At 50.4% G+C, this 19,739-nt stretch overlaps 1 protein-coding gene and 1 long non-coding RNA gene across 2 annotated transcripts in view; one reads left to right on the forward strand and one right to left on the reverse strand.

Moving 5' to 3' along the window:
- Positions 1-19,739, reverse strand: part of LOC119440239 (glucose dehydrogenase [FAD, quinone]) — a 690,341-nt gene that overhangs the window by 16,634 nt on the left and 653,968 nt on the right. The window lies entirely within an intron of this gene.
- Positions 14,666-18,577, forward strand: LOC125943102 (uncharacterized). The gene is made up of 3 exons (XR_007465553.1): positions 14,666-15,149; positions 16,155-16,292; positions 18,099-18,577. It is a non-coding gene; the product is annotated as an uncharacterized LOC125943102 (long non-coding RNA).

The following is a 19,739-nucleotide window of genomic DNA, read 5'->3' on the forward strand; positions in this document are numbered from 1 at the left end:
GCAGAACCCGCATATTCTGGTTGGCGTCCATAGCCACACGGATCATATGTGACGTGTCGGCGTCAGGCGTCGTAACGTGCCTTCGAGCGATCTTGGGAAGCAAGAGTACGCAAATGAGCAAGGCGTCGGGCTTCTTCTATACGACAGATGGTCTCACATATGCTGGCGTCATCGTGGTTCACAAATGGGAAGATCGTATCCTGGCAGCCGGGCGTAAAGAGAATAATGGCACGTACACACTAGAATCAAAACGCGTGCCGCGAAAGCAGCCCCGAAGCAGATTTTTCTTGCCGCGGCAGAGATCGCTCCTGGACCGATTTTTTTGCGGTTTGCCGCGTGTCGCGGATGAAGGAGACCAATGAGAGCGGCCCGCTTCCTTGAGGTGCGCGCGGGAAACTGGTGTCATGCGGACCTGCCCGACTGCTCGAGTCGTACTCGCGTACGGTGTTAGCCGGAAACTCGTTTCGCACTATCATCTGCACGCGTCCGCTCCCGGACGGAGCTGACGATAGTTCGAGAGAGGGGGGGGGGGGAGGAGTCTATGCTGTCACGCGACTGCCGCAGCGGCGTTTTGCCGCTAATGTGTACGTGCCATAACTTCTTCTTGGGCGAGTTGGTGTTTACCTAACATGATACTTAGTAGCGCAAAAACTCGAAATAAAAGATAACAATGAGAGGCGAGAGGAAAGACAACCACTCGTCTTTCCTTTCCTCTCGCCTCTCACTGTTCCCTTTTATTTCGAGTTTTTGCGCGCTATTAGGTATCATGTTACGTAGAGGAGAAAGAAGGGACTGTAGCCGGTAGTTTCGTGCTGGGCGGTGTTGAATGCCTAAGTAACGACAGGTAGAAGGCTGTCCCAGTTCTTGTGATCTGTTGAGACGTACATGGACAACATGTTTGTGAGAGTTCTGTTGGTGCGTTCCGTACGACCGTTTGTTTGGGGATGGTACGGCGTAGAGTGTCGAAAACATGAGCAACATAGACGAAGCATCTCTTCGACATTTGCCGTAAACTGTGGTCCACCATCGCTAATAACACCTTTAGGAGGCCCATGTTGGCGAATGATAAAACGTAGCAAGAAAAGGCACACGTCGGCTGCAGTAGCCGATGGTATTGCAGCTGTCTCAGAGTAGCATGCCAGGTGGTCAGTGCACACAACGATCCAGCGATTTCCGTTGGAGATCCGTGGAAACGGGCCGAGAAGGTCGACGCCGACTTGCTCGAATGGAGTCCTTGGGGGTCGCACAAGGTGTAGCCTACCAGGAGGCGTACTGTGTCTTGTGACGCATATTAGGCCAGTAAACATTTTCTTGAAAATGGAAAAGCGTTTTAGCTGCTCCCAAATGACCGGAGGTTGGTTCATCATGCATAGCCCACAAGATGGAAGTGCACAGACTCTTCGGGACCACCAGGAGATATCGTGAGCCTGTGGTAGAATAGTTCTTATGTAGAAGCCCATCACGTGTGCAAAAACGATTGGCTGATGATTTCTTTTTTGGCAGCAAGCAGTTGCTTATAAGTGTCGTCATTTTGCTGATCAGTCTCAAAGGTATTAAGACTGATCAGCAAATGACGATGACGTCAGATTAGGAAATGCTGGCTCCAAGTATACGATGCAGTGGTCGAAGTTGTCCGTGTCACAGTCCGTCGTGGGAAGCAGTAGCCGCGAAAGGCAGTCTGTGTCGGCGTGCCGTCGACCGCTTTTATAGGAAACGCTGAAGTCGTACACCTGTAGGCGGAGTATCAAACGCGGAAGCCTACCAGATGGATCACACAGATTGACGAGCCAGCGCAAAGAGTGATGGCCTGTGATGATGGTGAAAGGGCCTCCGTACAGGTACGACAGAAAGCACTGTACTGCGAAAATCACCGCGAGACATTCCTGCTCTGTGACGGTGTAATTGCGCTCGGATTTGCTTAGAGAGTGACTCGCGCACGGTACGATGGGTTCTTTGGTGTCGAAACGCTGAATAAGAACAGCGCCGACACCAATATTGCTAGCATCCGTGTGCAGTTCTGTGGACGTCAAAAGGTCGAAGTGTCTGAGAACTGGATGGGACGTCAAAGGGAACTTTAGTTCTCAAAAAGCGGACGCACATTCTGCGGTCCAGTCAAATAGAACGCCCTTCTAAAGCAGACACGTCAGTGGATGGGCGATGTGGGAAAATGCGGGAATATACCGACGGAAGTATCAGCAAAGGCCCAAGAAGCTTCGTGGCTTTTTTACTGAGCGAGGTTGCTGAAAGGTTTCGACCGCAGTCGTTTTCGCTGGATAAGGTTTTATTACTTCTTTCTCCACTAGGTGGCCTAGAATCAGTGTTTGACATTCTCCGAAGCGATATTTCTTGGAGTTTAGTACCAAGCGTACTTTGCCTACATACTCTAGCACAAGATTGAGGCCTGGATTGTGTTCACAAAACGTGCATCCGAAAATCACGACATCATCCAAATAACACATGCAGATTTCCCACTTCAAACCACGCAGAATGTTGTCCATGAAACTCTCAAAAGTTGCAGGCGCGTTACACAGTCCGAACGGCAGCACATTAAATTCGAAAAGTCCATCTGGTGTAACGAAAGACGTTTTTTCCTTGTCTGCCTTGTGCATCGGAATCTGCCAGTATCCGGAGCGCAAGTCTACACTCGAGAAGTGTGATGCCGAAGAAAGGCAATTTATAGCATCATCAATCCGTGCAAAGGGTATACGTCTTTCTTGGTAACGGCTTTGAGGCGGCGGTAATCAATGCAAAATCGCCATGTGTCATCTTGGTTTTGACTAGAATTAGTGGGGCTGCCCACGGACTACTCGACTCTTGGATAACGTTTTTCTTTAGCATGTCACGGACTTGGTCATTGATCACCTTGCGCTCCGAAGGTGACACCCGGTATGGCTTCTGTCGCAGAGGCTGATGAGATCCCGTGTCTATGCGATGGTGTACACGAGAAGGGGGAAACGATGGTGGAGCCTCTTGCTAGGAAAAGTCGAACACCGCGAAGTGTTTTCGTAGAATATTTGCCACTTCCTGACGTTGGTTAGTACTGAGCGATTTGTTTATCATAGCCATTATGGAAGTGTCCGTCGCGTATGCATCCGAATGGGACTCATCCGTGGCATCGGGGGATTCTGCAAGGATGGCGAGCGCCAACACTTGATGTTCACGAATAGCCGCAGGTTTCAAACCCTCCGGTCGTACAGTAGGTTCATTGGAGCAACTTATCGTCCATAAGACAGTACGCCCGCTAATAACCGACAGCGTACAATAGGGCTCTAGACATTCTTGTTAATGCAACTAAGGGGAACGGGCTCTACGGTAGCGACACATTTTCTGGAGGTTGCAGGAGAACAGGGGACTGGGACACATTTGGCTGATACGACGGTATCTGCGGACACAGAAAGGGCACTTTCGAAACACGGCGAGTGTTCCACAAGTACAGCCGGAAGGCTCTAATCTACAGTAATTTCACCCGTTCAACCATCAACATTGGCACCACACAGCTTCAGAAAATCGAGACCCAAACTAAGAACTCCGCTTTAAATGTGTCACTACCCAAGCGAACTTCCACACTACACACACCTACAGGGTAGAATAGTTAGTTCTCCACTCATTCCACGAAACATATCGGCACGGTCCCATGTAAACAGCACTTTTCGTCCTAGCAGGCGTTTGAATGCGAGACTAATTACGGAAACGGTCGCTCCTTTGTCCACTAAGGCCATTGTTGAGATGCCGTCTACACGCACACACACACCTTATTTTTAATCATGCAAATTGGTGGAGGATTTTCTGTGAAAATCGAAGACTGTCCAGCGGCCTCACCTCCAACGGTCGCGCTGACTAGTTTTCTGGCGAAGGCGACGGGTAGCAGCGCAGGGGAGACGGTGACCGGCGTACGCGAGGGGCACGCAGTTGTGTCAAGCTATGATCGGACGCAGGGGAACGGTTTTGCAGCGTTCCTCGGGTCTCGTTGGACATACCACTTGGAAATCTGTACACAAGGGCAGCGCGTTTCTGGTCAGATATTGTTGATCGGTCGCACCTCGGCGGTTGGAGGCGTTGTGGGGCCATGTTGCAGTACCTGGCAATGTGGCCCTCGACACCACAGTTGTAGAACAATGGAGGACAACGCTCGATGCCTCTCAAAGCGCTCAGCCGGCAGAGGTAGTTGAACTGGGTACATGACCTCAATACGCCGAACTGGAGCCGTTCGCCTCTGTGCACCACGCCTGGAGTGAAAGCGTTTCCCTGTAGTAGGGAGCCTACATGCAACGCTATTTCATGTAGGCTCACTAGCCCTGTAGCAGCCGCCAACGCCGCAGCGCAGAGGGCTATGGCCGGCGCTGCAAAGAGAAGAAAATTAAGCGCAGAGCGTGCTCGAGGCGCAAGCTCGGCACGCGCAGTGTCGTTCTATAAGCCAGCCACGCTGGTCGTCGCAGGCGCCGCTCGGCTCACCGCCTCTGCCCTTGTGTAAAAGTAGGAACGATGGCACGGCCCGTACGGCCGCCGTCACGTCCCTCCTACAGTGGTGACCCGGGAGAACGCGCCTTACACCGAGCGACACGCTGCCATGTCCACCTGGCCGGAGCGGCAGTTCGACCCACCACTGCCGCCGTTCTCGTCCAGCTTCATCGGCGCATGGTTCGTACAGTTCGAGGCGGCTCTGGAGCTGAACCACATATGGATCCAGGAGTTCAAGCACGCGGTACTCCTCGACGTCCTGCCGCTTGCTCTCCAGCTCCACCTCAGCGTTCCATCGCCTGGCCCGCGCCCTTACGACGAACTACGGCAGTCTATCCTCAACTCCTACCGCGCCGCCTACTGCCCTCTTCCAGAGATTGACCACACGGTACGCAACTCATCTCCGTCAACACCCTCACTGCCAGCCCCAAGCGCGTCTGTTCCTGCGAACGTATGCAATCGTCCTCAGGCCACCTCATCGCCTTCATCGCCACCGACGATGGCGCGTGGCCGTGGTGCCATCGCCGACCCTAAGCCGGCTCCTGTGCCCCACGCCGTCGGGTCTGGCGACAACGACGTCGCTCCTGCCATTTTGCCTCCTACCAACCCTTCACCGGATTTTTCCACGCTACCGGCTGAGCAAGCCTCCGAGTCAGAGCACGAGAATTGCCCCGTGCCGACTCCTCTGCCTCCGACCGTGTCACCTGTCGCTATACCGCGGCACCTACCCGCCAGCGAGAGCGACGCAGCAGCAGCAGCGACCTTCTTCCCTGCCCTGCGCTCCCCATCCTCTCCTTCGGCCAACTTGCCGCTGGGCCTTTCTAGCGACAACTCTCACAAGTCGGAGGTTGAAGGCTGTGCACCATCGGTGCGCGACGAGGATACGTCAGGTGGACTGCCACGACCATCCCGAGACGCGAGTCTTGATGGTGTCTCGCACCCACCACCTAATCCTGTCCTTCGCGTCGTGGCCACGTTGGCGATCACCAAGCAACATGACCCGGCAGCTGCTGCCCCGGCTCTACCAGATCTTCGTCAGCCTGCGCCGGTGCCGTCATTGAGCGTTGCCCGACGACGCCGTCCTCACCGTCTGGAGCGCCACTCGACCCTAACGCCGTTGACCGCGGCAACGCCCAGGCTCCGGCAGGCGCGTGCCGGACTCTGTTCACATGACTCGAGCGGTGTCGCGCGCAGAGGTTTGCACCTTGCGCCACCTACCGCGGATCGGGCAAGACCGGACAAGCGCGTGCACAAGCTGCATCCACCACCGCTCACGCATCTGCGAACGCATGACGATTGAGTTTGCTGCTTGTCGTGCCGACGAATGACAGCGCCCGGTCCCCGTTCGTTTCGCCTGGCCTATATGAACTGCTGCAGAGGCGTCTGCCGCCTCCCTCTCCATGCCGGCATGCTGTGTGCCGTGCGCCCGCACCGCCACTCGCAGCCTCGTCCACCGGTAGGACTTGCCAGTCCCCTTCACCTCCAACAGACTCGCCACTTAGAATGACCCCGGACCCTTTTGAAGCTTGCTCCTGGCATTTAATGTATCGCCGTTCCCTCTGTGCGGGGGGTCCTGTAGCGGCCACCAAAGCCGCACCGCGGAGCGCTATGGCCGGCGCTGTAAAGAGAAGAAAATTAATGGCGAATTCCATTGGGAGAGCAGGAGCACTCAAAAGCACGCTGAAAGTGCTCGTTCCAGAGGCGACGTGTTTCAGTGGTCGAACAGGAGTGGGAGAGCCATCATCCAGTGGTAGAACAAGAGCAGTTTCGCTGCGCCGAGAGCAGCCGGGAGCAGTACGGACTGCTCTCGCCTGAAAAGCGGAGTACGGAGGAAGTTACGTGACTTAAACCGTCATATCCTCATTTCTTTTTATTTTGCTTCAGCCGGCGCGGGCGGCGGCAATGGCGGCAGCCAAGCGTAGTTGCTGTTTTGGCACGGATGTTTTTGACGTCGGTGATACGAGCGAGCTTCGCAACGATTTAGCGACAGATCATGGCATTTCTAGTCCGCCTTGCTTCTCGCTGGATGCGCGGGGGACAGCGGCAGCAAAGCGTCTTTCGCCTTGCTGAAGTGCTTGAGATGCTCGATGGTGACAGCAGCGAAAGCTGCTGGAGCTCAACATCAGATTAAAGTTGCAGTTTCAGATGATCTTCGCAGGACGAAACATTGTGGGATGCGTCGGCGCTGCACAAAAGTATGTAGTATAGGTGGCCGCAAACGGTGACAGCGTTACGCGCGACAGATTACAAGACGATCACGCGTGTTTTGCCGCTCTCCTGCAGAGAATAATGGAACGCCGATTGCTTTAGTCACATGGTACATTTCTCCTCACACGTCCCCCCCCCCCCCCTCTTGCTCTCCGAATGCACGCCGTATTCCAGTGGCAGGTCGAGTCTCCCTGCTCTCACTGCGCTGTCACCCGACTCCGCACTGCGCGGCGCCCTGCTCCTGTATTCCCTAGAGAGCCTACTGCAACGCCGTTTCATGTAGGCTCCCTAGTTCTCCCAATGGAATTCGCCATACGAAGCGCAGCGCGTGCTCGAGGCGCAAGCTCGGGACGCGCAGTGTCGTTCCATAAGTCAGCCACGCTGGACGTCGCAGCAGCCGCTCGGCTCACCGCCTCTGCCCTTCTGTAAAAGTAGGAACAACGGCACGGCCCGTACGGCCGCCGTCACGTCCCTCCTACAGCCCATATCGCTGTTCTGACGGACACGTCTCCGCATGGGGCCATGTAGTTCCAGCCACATCGGCGTCCGCGACGTACACAGACGGTGTAAAAGTAGCACATGGTGCTGCGGGTGCTGAGTGAGATACTGGGTACGTAGCCGGCGGTTGATCTGTCTTGTAGACTAATTAATTGTGTACACTAATTCATTTCCCGGATGGTAGATACAAGGTCGATTAAAGGACTCGTATCGATGCTGGCGACAGTTGTCACGTTTGCCAGTCGTCCTTATTTGGGCGCAATACGACGTGTCTTCAACGTCTCAAATGTACGACAGTGACGCAAGACATCTGAGATGGAGGTGAAATCTTGACTACATATCCGAAAATTGTAGACGTCTTCTGCGATGCCTTTCAGAAGATGTCGGACTCGGTCTTCCTCAGACATCCGGGGGGTTTATGATCTTGCGTAGCTTGAGTACCTCTTCTATGTAGGTAGTGCATGGATCTCCTGGAATTTGAGCACTTTGGTCAAGTGTACTCCCCGCACGTGTCTTTTACAGCGTAAGCTGTTAAGGACTCATTCCAATAGCCGTTTCGGTTTACTATGGTGTCCGCCGCCGTTGCCGGTGACCTTAACCGCTATGACCGGAAATGCGAAAAAAAGCGCCCGGTTCCCGCCAGGATTGAACCGGGGCCCGCTGCGCAGGAGTTAGATACTCTACCACTGAGCCACGCAAGCGCTTAGTGGGTAGCGAAAAAATGCCCTATAAACGCGCCCTAGGCAGGCGCGCAGGCGCAGACGATGAGATGCGATTCCGACCAGGTGCGCAATCAAAGCGATATCGAGCCTCCGCCAGTACGGTGGCACCATCTAGTTAAGGCTCCTGCAAACACAGCGTTCCCGACATGTAAGTTGTTATAGCAGTTGCATGCTTTATGTGACTGAACCTGATTAACTCAAGCGGGCTAGGTGACTATTTGTCACCAGTCCGTTTTGAAGCTTACAATAAACAGTCATCATCATCGTCATCAACAACAACAACGTACCGTTTCACGGGTCAAGGGGTGTGAGATGTGCGCTACGTATTTATTATACCTCTTCCGTACACGTTATGGCGGCTCCTCACAAGGTAGGAACCGCTGCTGAAAAAAAGGCACAGACCTGCGCGGCACACGCTGCACAGTCACAGCATAAGCTGGTGGAGCGGCTCAAGAGCAGCTCCAATTTGGCCACGACGCACAGCAGGGTCTTCGCGGCAGTCTGTTCGCCTCGTTTTGACGAGAAGGATCTGAACTGTCCGCCCGGCGTCGACGGCGAGCTGCGGCTTGTAATGCTCTATGCACAGCAGTCTGCTGAGCCGGATCAAGCGTTACAACTGCAACTTACATGTCGGGCCCGCTGCGTTTGCAGGTATCTTAACTAGATGGCACCACCATACTGACGGAGGCTGGGGATCGCGCCTCGTCTGAATGGTATCTCGTCGTCTTCGCCTGCGCACGATGCGTTTGCAGGCGCCTTAACTAGATGGCTCTTGAGCCTCTAGACTACTCTTGAGCCACCACACCAGTTTACGCTTTGACTGTGCTGCGTGTGCTGCGCAGGTCTGTGACTTTTACAGCATAAGCTGTTGTGGGTTCATTCCAATGGCCATTTCGGTTCGCGATGGTGTCCGCCGCCTCCGCCGACGGCGTCCGGCGGTCGTAACCACTATCTCTGGAAATGCGAAAAAAAAGCACCCGGTTCCCGCCGAGATTGAACCCGCTCCCGCTGCGAGGAAGCCAGATACTCTACCACTGAGCCACGCAAGCTCCTTCTATCGGGCACCGGAAAATGCGCTTTAAACAGAGGGCAGATGATCCAAGCCTCCGCCAGTATAGTGGCGCCATCTAGGTGAGGCGCCTGCGAACGCAGCGTGCGCATGCGCAGATGACGATATGCCATTCAGACGAGGCATGCAATAAAAAAACGCGATCCCCAGCCTCCGCCAGTATGGTCGCGCCATCTAGTTAAGGTACCTGCAAACGTCACAGGCCGCCGAGGCCAGGCATCATCGGGCTCAGGAGACTGCAGTGCAGAGAGCATTACAAGCCGCAGCTCGCCGTTGACGCCGGGCTGGCAGTTCAGATCGTTCTCGCCAAAACGAGGCGAAGAGACTTTGTCGCGAAGACCCTGGTGTGCGTGGTGCCGAAATTGGAGCTACTCTTGAGCCACCCCACCAGCGTACCCTGTGACTGTGCTGCGTGTGCCACGCAGGCCTGTGACTTTTTTCGCATGAACTTGTGGCCACCCATGCGCTGTCAATACAAGCATAATATGGCAGCAGCGGCACCGATGCCTGAAGATGCTAGTATTGTCCGTATACTTGCTATCACAGTAAAATAATGAGCAAGACTTGATTACCGGACTACTGCAATGCTCCACGCCAGCCGCATTCCTGTAAGTCGTTGACTAATGATGTGCCGGACTCCAGCGAACCGGCAAATAAGCGAGTGCAGACGATAAGTAGCGGTCCATCTGGCAGCACGTCTCCTGTTGCCGGCAAAAGTCACGCAAGACCAAAAGCACTTACCGTGTCAAAACTCGCCATGCACAACAAGCTCCCAACTCGATGCCTATTTAGCTGCTGAGGACTCGACAAACGTATCCGCAAAGCGTCTGAATACAAAACACGATAAGTATGCGTCTTTCCACGTCAAGGTCTTCCACGACACTTTCATCCATCTAAGTGATTCTTCTCTGTGGCCAAGGTCTTCCTTGTTCAAGCGGTTTTGTGAGAGGCTCCACGACAACATGATCTTGTGCAAGAAGCAGCAAGAGGAGACGTTGAAAGAGGGGACGAAGGAAGGTGAGTATAACGTGGACAAAAGGGCTCGACAACGTTGTATTTTCACGAGAAATATTTGATTATGTGCAGAGCAATCCATTCTCCTCGGCAGCTCTGAGTAGCTAGTGCCATAATGATTGGTGGGCAGCCAGGTTTTGTTCCCTTTTTGACGGGCCAGACTCCGGCTATTCGAAAAAATAAAGTAAAGCTTTTGTTTGGCATAATAATGCGCCTTTAATGCATACACGCCAATTTGACGTGGTCAGTTTTCGAGGTTTTGCGACGCCGCCTAAGAGACAGTTGAAGCGGGCGCTGCTAGAGAAATTTCAACGAATAGCGGAAGGCTAATGCTGCAACAGGTCTACAATCAGAAGGAATTCTGTTTTTTTTTTCTTCTGCCTGATCATGCATAATCATTGTGTACGCCTAAGATGAGATGGGAGTTTTCGCGGTTTTCGTGACGTCGAGTAACAATCAGGCGAAGTGGGCGGGGCCCGAAAAAGTTTTGAATAATTGTGGCAAGCTAGTGGCCGAAACGTAATAAAAACAGATTCGAAAATCTGTACCATAAGTTGCATTTTCACATGCCCGTGCAGTGTCGAAACATTTGTTTTAATAACTCACCGCATGGTGGCGCACAAACAGTGCGCAAGCTAAACATTTCGACAGAATTACCTGTCTGGTTGGGAAAATTGATAAAGACTTAGAGATTGACTCCAACCAAATAAGGAAATTTACTAGCCCGACGTTTCGGAACCAATTCGGCTCCTTATTCAGGGGGTATTCTTCGGAGGTGGCGGTGTGCCGCTTTTAAAGGTCCGTCGTAACAAAGGAGAGGAAGGGAGAGAGAGCCTAAGGTGCGGAGACACTTGTCCTGGCACCTGTTCTAGACAGACCAAAGGGGTGGTGGGGTGGGGTGGAGGGGGGGGGGGGGCTTCGGCGTCGCTGGTCGGCTAGGATGACCGGTGCCGGGCGCCCTTTAGTCGCGGGAATTCGTTGACGAGGGACGGGGGGGGGGGGGGGGGGGAGGACGAGTTGTTTTGGTGTTGCTGACCTAGAGCGGGGGGTCCTTTCTTCCCTTCGTCGCGTCTGCCAGGCCATGAACATACAAGGAAGGAAGAATGCCCTTCACGCGGTTTATATTACCCGCCGTGTTCTGAATGTGCCAAGACTCGAGTAGCAGCCTTTTTCGCCAGTTTGTCTCTGTTTGAAGGATTTGGGTTTCTTGGAAAGAAATCTTGTGGTCGGCGTCTTCGGAATGTTCGGCGACGGCGCTGCGTATTCGGTTGAATGTTCTGACGTCGTTTTCATGTTGTCTGATTCTTTCTTTTAGATTTTTGGTTTCCCCGATGTACGACGCCGGACAGTCGGCACAGCTGATTTTATAGACGACGCCTTGAGCTTTTTCTTTTGGTGGACGGTCTTTTGGTTTAGGAATGAGGATATTCAAAGTGTTCATCGGTTTATGCGCGACTTTGAGGCCTTCTTTTTTCAGTATTCGGCTGAGAGCTTCACTGGCACCTTTGACGTATGGGATGGACACTCGTTTCTGTGGTCGAGGGGGAGTCAACGGTTGTAGGTCTCGTAGTTTGTTTTTTCTTTTTTGTTGTCGGGTTGTTTTTCGAATGAATTCCGTTGTATAGCCGTTCCTTTTGAGTTCGTTGAGAACCGTTCTCCTTTCTTTCTTTTGATCTGATTCCAATGTGCAATGAGTTTCGACTCTTCTCAATAAAGAATTTACGACCGATGCCTTGTGGTTTGCCGGATGGTTGGATGAGAAGTGTAGGTAGCGGCCTGTGTGGGTTGGTTTTCGGTAGACTGAGAATTTTAGATTGCCGTTGGTTCGTGTAACTTGTACATCTAGGAATGGTAGCGATCCGTTTTGTTCGCGCTCCGACGTGAACTGTATATCCGGGTCTATGGAATTTAAATGGCTCTGCAGGTTTTCGACTTGCGACTCCTTCACGATACAGAAGCAATCATCCATGTACCTGAGGAAAACTTTTGGCTTCGGGGAAAAAGTACTCAGAGCTCTGTCTTCGATATTTTCCATAGTTAGGTTAGCCATGGTGACGGAGATTGAGGCCCCCATGGGAGTTCCTTTTACCTGCTTGTAGTAGCTGCCTCGGAAGGTGAAGTAGGTATTTGATAGGCATAGCTCGAGAAGGCGGCAGATCTCGTCTACACTCAAGGGGGTTCTCTCGTCGAGTGTGTCGTCGCGTTCCAGGGCATCCCTTGTTGCGGATATAGCTAACTGAATGGGTACTCTGGTGAACAACGAGATCACATCAAAAGAGACCAGGCATTCATCATCTTCGAGGCTGATATCAAAGCTATTCATCAAGCTGATATCAAATGTACGCCTCGAAGATGATGAATGCCTGGTCTCTTTTGATGTGATCTCGTTGTTCACCAGAGTACCCATTCAGTTAGCTATATCCGCAACAAGGGATGCCCTGGAACGCGACGACACACTCGACGAGAGAACCCCCTTGAGTGTAGACGAGATCTGCCGCCTTCTCGAGCTATGCCTATCAAATACCTACTTCACCTTCCGAGGCAGCTACTACAAGCAGGTAAAAGGAACTCCCATGGGGGCCTCAATCTCCGTCACCATGGCTAACCTAACTATGGAAAATATCGAAGACAGAGCTCTGAGTACTTTTTCCCCGAAGCCAAAAGTTTTCCTCAGGTACATGGATGATTGCTTCTGTATCGTGAAGGAGTCGCAAGTCGAAAACCTGCAGAGCCATTTAAATTCCATAGACCCGGATATACAGTTCACGTCGGAGCGCGAACAAAACGGATCGCTACCATTCCTAGATGTACAAGTTACACGAACCAACGGCAATCTAAAATTCTCAGTCTACCGAAAACCAACCCACACAGGCCGCTACCTACACTTCTCATCCAACCATCCGGCAAACCACAAGGCATCGGTCGTAAATTCTTTATTGAGAAGAGTCGAAACTCATTGCAAATTGGAATCAGATCAAAAGAAAGAAAGGAGAACGGTTCTCAACGAACTCAAAAGGAACGGCTATACAACGGAATTCATTCGAAAAACAACCCGACAACAAAAAAGAAAAAACAAACTACGAGACCTACAACCGTTGACTCCCCCTCGACCACAGAAACGAGTGTCCATCCCATACGTCAAAGGTGCCAGTGAAGCTCTCAGCCGAATACTGAAAAAAGAAGGCCTCAAAGTCGCGCATAAACCGATGAACACTTTGAATATCCTCATTCCTAAACCAAAAGACCGTCCACCAAAAGAAAAAGCTCAAGGCGTCGTCTATAAAATCAGCTGTGCCGACTGTCCGGCGTCGTACATCGGGGAAACCAAAAATCTAAAAGAAAGAATCAGACAACATGAAAACGACGTCAGAACATTCAACCGAATACGCAGCGCCGTCGCCGAACATTCCGAAGACGCCGACCACAAGATTTCTTTCCAAGAAACCCAAATCCTTCAAACAGAGACAAACTGCCCAGCTAGCACAAAAGAGATATAATCATTCTTATTCATGGATATTTCGCCTTGACCGTCAAAAATCTAGATTGAAGAAGTCAACATCGAGAAGGATTCAATTGGGATGGAAAAATCTTTCTATAAGGCGGATTTTAGAAGACGTTTAAAATCGCTTGTTCTAGCGGCCTACAATTATTGATTTTTTTGTTGTTGTTTTCTTCCGCTTTTTGGCGGGAAAAACGGACATTGGTTTTTGTTTTTGCTTCGCCCTGTTAGAAGAGAGTGCAATCAACCCTGGCGCGGGTGTTTGCGTTGTGGTGAGTGAGCACTGAAGGGGCAGCTGCTTGCTCTTTATGCTCATAATGAAGTCCACAATAAAGAAGAAAAGTTACGCTGACCTTTCAGACCGTCAGAAGAGGCGTAGAGTTAATGACGAACCGATATCTGCCAGTCCTGTTGCCACGAGTACCGTCCAATAAGTATCATGGTAGGTTAATGAAAGTAGTAACCATGCTTCTAGTGAAGTATCCTCGCCACATGAGGATGCTCAATCCGAGGACAGTTTTCACGAAAGTGACCTTGCCTTGAAAGGAGAAAATGCAGAAGCACACACGCAAGACATTTCTAGATAATATTTTGTTCCACAAAACGACCCTCCTATGAGCGCGGGCATCGAAAATGGAGGTTCTTGGGACTATGCATCATCTGCAGAAAATCAGGCAAGTCTTTGTCCACGTAAATGTGTGGAATTTCAAGGATGTCTATGATGGGTTACAAGTCACCGAATTCCGCTTGTCCCAGTTTCTGAACTTCTCCGGAAACTAAGCACCACTTTCGACGTTGATTTTGTCATCGACGCGAGGACATTGTTGAACAGTCCTCGATACACTTCAACGCGATCTGTCCCTCCTGGCGAATATTGCCATTTTTCTGTGAAGGAAAATTTAGAACGCATGATTGCTGTGTTCCTGAGTGGCTGTCGAGGGTAGATCCCTTGACAAAGCTCAGAGAATGTTAAATGACAATGTCAGCCAAGTTGGACTGACGGTTCAAACTGTAAAATGTTTTGATATTGTTTGTCGCAGTTTTCGTTTCGTCTGTTTGGTTAACCTGTTTTACTTTGACCGAAAGGAAGAAAAAGACACCGTAGTCTAGTTGCTAGAGAACCGGCTGCTGTGACCCACGGCAGAAGTTCGACTCCATTATAGGTTGCACATCACTTGTTTGTATTATAAAGCGAGTTAGGAACCTACCTACCTACCGCAAAGTGCCAAGAATGAGGCATTAAAAAGTTCGACTTTTGTTATTTCAAATTATCTTTGTAAGGTGGCGCTAGTATTATGGTAGCAGCCGCATTTTGTATTTTCTTAGTTAAATTAGCTAGCATTTCTGTGCTTCAGGTACCGAGTACGAAGCCACACTGAGTATTTTTCTGCATTGCAGCAGCGTGTGTCGCAAGAGGATGCAGCGCCGTGACGTGTCATAGCGGCTACCTGACAAAGCGAGGAGTGGCGCGACGGCTCATCGGCGTCATCGCTTGCGCCGACGCAGTCTGAGCAGCCAAGCGGACTGCGCTCTCCGCGCAGCTTCCCTCCAGATTGCGTAACTTTTGAACCCGCCGTTACATTGACCGTTATTTTTGTCAGGACCAGCCGTTAAGTTCCTCACGCGTATTCGTTCATGAACTGCGGAGCGCCAGACTGCCTTCCACATCTTCTTTGCTCACGTAAGTAGTCACGGCCACTTTGACACCTGTCGTGTTTAATTATTTACGGTTTTCAGGCGGGAGTTTTAGGTGGAAGTTTTAGGCGGTAATGAAGTTTTTCAATGAAAGCGCCTTGATTTTAACTGCAATCTCTAATATTGTTTAAGAGGCATGTTTACGTCTGCGTACGTTTCTTTTATTGTATGCGTATTCAGGTTTGCCAAAGCTGTCTAAAATTACCTCTGCGACGTTTCGTTGACCATTGATCGTTAGGAAGACGATGACATTCCCGTTTGGCGCAGAATGATTAGACGTGCTACGATCTTCGCGTAGCCACAGCGTTCTTCCGTCAACGCTCTTGTGCGAGGTCACTCGTGTGTTTTTCCGAGCGTGAAAGGTGCCCGCGAATACACGCAAAACTGCCGAACGACTGGCCGCTCGAGGCAGTTTGCGTGTATTGGCAGGCACCTTTCACACTTGTAAAAACACTTTATGTAGCTCATATTGAGAAACAGAAAGCGGTATCAGGGGTTTCTCATGTTGCTTTACAATCTTCTCATTGACACTTTTGATCTAACTATAGTAATTGAGGAGTTAATTAATTAATTAGAACTAATTATCTAACTAGGCGGAATGCAAAAAATAATCTGAGTATCTCCAACATTACCTTGGTTCTGTCCTGGTACGTGGCACTTGCATATTTTTAAAGTTTGGCTAAAGTTAAATGAAACACCCTGCATGTAGTGCACTGTTGCCTTGTTTTTTGTAACATAATCCTGACAGTGTAGCTATTTACAGCATCTTTTTTTAGGATACCTAACATTTTTTGGCTTCAGTCATGCAACAAATAAATTTTGAGGTCGCACTGGCGTTTTCTTTTTGCAAGTCTGTGCAGTAACAAAATTCTGTTAAAAAATGAAAAATTCCAATATACAGTTGTAATAGGCACTGCTGTTACATTATAAACATAGATACTCCGAGTTTATCAGCATAACAATAAAGAGTTTTTTGTAACTTACTATGCAGGCACATACCTACGTGCAAGAGAGAAGGCGCGTGAGGGTGAAGACACCGATCATGTACCCTCTACAGGTGCCAAATGGGCAGACGAAAACGCCGCCGCCCAAAGGGCCACCACGAAACTCCTGAACTCCAAGAACCCAGGTAACTGTTATTTCATATTAAAGTCGTACGAATTAAATTTTCAGCGTGATACATATACAGTCGTATCTCGATAATTCGAACTCGGAGGAGCCCGAAAGATTGTTCTAATTAAAGGAAAGACATATTTCTGAAGTATTCGTGCACCACAGCACGACGTACGAATGGAGTCGTTAGATATCACGGCGCGCAAGCAGATGACGAGTAGGGGCCACGAGACTGCCCACGTCGAGCAACGCGCTCGCAGAAAACGATGCTGTAGGGAGCGGGCGGCGCCAGCACGGCGGCGCCGGGCGCGCGCGGACACGTCAAAGGTGAGGGAGGAGGGCGTCAGGGAAGCGGATTTGGCTGAGCAGAGGTGACCCCGTCGCTTCGGTGGCTCCCCTCACTCTCCCTCTCAACTCCCTCGTAGCTCCCCCACCTTCGACTGTCTCCGTGCGCGCCCGCCGCCGGCCCGGCGCCAGCTTAACCCTCTCCCTTTCTTTTCCTGCCGTTGAAGCGAGCGTTGGCCGGTTGTGAGCAGTTTCGTTGGGGGGACTGGGCCTCCGTCGTAGCTCCTCTGCGTCGCAGCCGCAGCGTTGAGACATCGACTCGAACACGCGTGTTACGGCGCGACGACGTAACGGCGACCATGCCATTTAAGAGAGAGAAATTTACGCCGCGGTTCTTTTTCTTTTATTGCGATAGAAATTATATGGGCACTCCAAGCGCATTTTTGCCGCCGTCGTCGTCGCCGTGATAATCCGTATAAAGTGCAACGGCGATGAAATCGTCGCCGCGCGCCATGTGTGGGTTTTAGTGTGTGGGCTCATTTCGGTGTAAGCAATAAATTGCATATGCAAGCACTCTAGATCATAATTGATATATAAACTGCACGAGCTTAACCTTTAACCCATTGCGTAACTATAATTATGTCACCAAGGTCAAAGTTAGTGAAACTGGGTGGAAAATTACGGCTTATGTTCCCACCTTGTGTGTGGATGACTCACTGTTTTTGTAAAAAAAATTCTTTACAAGTGCTTGGCAATGTTATTGTGTGGAGGTTTTCAAACAGGCAAGTCATAGGCGTGCAACATTTTAATGGTTTAATTACAACAACTGAAGTTCTTACTGTATATGCTTGAAGCAGCCGTTCTGCAAATAGTCGCTGTTACTTAAGGTTGCACTCGTCTGCTGTCTTTTATTTTTTAAGGAATCGCAATATATTTGCTCAACTTGAAGTATGCGATGTGTTTGATAGACTGGTGTTTAGGTATATGCTCAAGCCTGCGCCATTTCTGAGTTGGCTATGTCATCTGTGGCAAATAAAATTGCGGTGGTGTAACAATGCTGTCACACTGAAGCTGTGCCTTTGCAGAGCCACACTTACCTCTTTTCTCGTACAACATTATCAGAAATGCATTATCTATTCCTTTCTTTGAATGCTAATTGGCACCTACTTCGCACGTGTTTAGGAGGCTGCTGTCATCTACCAGTCGCCAACTAGTCAAGACAACAGCCTCCTGAAAGCTAGCAAAATAGCCGACACTTACACTGGTTGGCGATTGTACATGCAACACCTTCCGTTAGATGTAAAGTATGTCTTCAAGGCAACACAAGGGAATTTCACTTGTGATCGGTTAATGTTAGAACCATGTTAATAAAGGTGGAATGCTCGAAAACTGTGTGCTTGGACCAATATATTGTAGTGCTGCCCATTGCCAAGATATATTGCAGTGCTTATTGCCAATGCATTGAAAAACTATACGTTCACTAAGAAAAGTGTGCTTCAATTAATATACGTTTTACACATGCCTAATGTTTTTGCAGTAAGAAGACCTGCTGAATTAAGGAGCTACAGCCCAGCAGCCTGTTCGAAACCAGGTTTATCAAGGTCGATACCTGTAATGGACGTTACCCGGAGGCACTCATATTTAATGTTGATTGCTAGCTTGTCTAGTCGTGTTTACTTTTTGCAATAAAAAATGTTATTGCTGTATGTGTTTCGTGTATTGCACAAGCGCAAACCTGCATGCCGCCGGCCGGCGAAACGCCGCAGGGGCATGGGGAGAGGGAAGGAAAGGGAGACGAGGGGGGCGCTAGAGGGGAGGGTGAAAAAAAACGGATGTCAAAATCCTGATTGTAGCAGGATTCAATCTGTATTTTTTAAATGCTTCTAATGGTCTTACAAAATCCCATTTCAAGACAGGATTTTTCGAAACTACTTTAAGCAGGATTCTAGAACTTCTTGCAATAGTCATATCCGCCGGACATTAGCAACGATATACGACCGTTTATCACCTTCTAAACGGACTGCACGGATTTTTTAGTGCGTCTTTCAGACGTTCATTTAGTCTTGGCGAATCGGTATGGAAGCAGTTTTCTATCGCTTTTGTGCTAGCTGGGTGGCGAAAAAGGCTGCTACTCGAGTCTTGGCACATTCAGAACACGGCGGGTAATATAAACCGCGTGAAGGGCATTCTTCCTTCCTTGTATGTTCATGGCCTGGCAGACGCGACGAAGGGAAGAAAGGACCCCCCGCTCTAGGTCAGCAACACCAAAACAACTCGTCCTCCCCCCCCCCCCTCCCCCGTCCCTCGTCAACGAATTCCCGCGACTAAAGGGCGCCCGGCACCGGTCATCCTAGCCGACCAGCGACGCCGAAGCCCCCCCCCCCCCCTCCACCCCACCCCACCACCCCTTTGGTCTGTCTAGAACAGGTGCCAGGACAAGTGTCTCCGCACCTTAGGCTCTCTCTCCCTTCCTCTCCTTTGTTACGACGGACCTTTAAAAGCGGCACACCGCCACCTCCGAAGAATACCCCCTGAAGAAGGAGCCAAATTGGTTCCGAAACGTCGGGCTAGTAAATTTCCTTATTTGGTTGGAGTCAATCTCTAAGTCTTTAAACAGTGCGCAAGGAAGTGGCTCGAACTGAGGGCTAGTTAGTAATAGGCAAATGGAGATAATTGGCCTGGAGAGCGCAGTAACAGGGCAGAGCACAAGAATAGATGCTTGCTGTCACAGCACCTTCTGAAGAGCTGCGTAATAGCAAGTTTTGCGCTCTGGTGTGCATTATTCTGTGTTCAGAAAAACGTACCACCTTTATTAGTTGCTATCAGGCGTGTAGAAGGGGTGTGCGTTAATTGGATTCAAAGCAGAAGGTCGCACGCATCTAAGGTGTGCGCATCAGCTTAATACCTCCACACCCCGCCTAACTTAGAACCACTGTTTCTTTTAGTTTACCTTGGGCCTTGTTTTGGAGCACAATGTTTAGGTGTGTCCTGTCTTAAGGTGAAGCTTGAAGAAATATATTCAATTACTTACCTGCGACTAGTGTGTCAAGGTCTGCTGAATTTGTGAGTAATCGAGGGTCAATAATCGGATATTCTTCAGGATCGGTGCTTTTCAGCCGGATAAAGCCCGATGACTTTGGCCGCAGAAGTACTGGCACAATCATTAATACATTTTGCC

Source organism: Dermacentor silvarum, chromosome 2, assembly GCF_013339745.2.
Source record: "Dermacentor silvarum isolate Dsil-2018 chromosome 2, BIME_Dsil_1.4, whole genome shotgun sequence".
Taxonomy (NCBI): Eukaryota; Metazoa; Arthropoda; class Arachnida; order Ixodida; family Ixodidae; genus Dermacentor; species Dermacentor silvarum.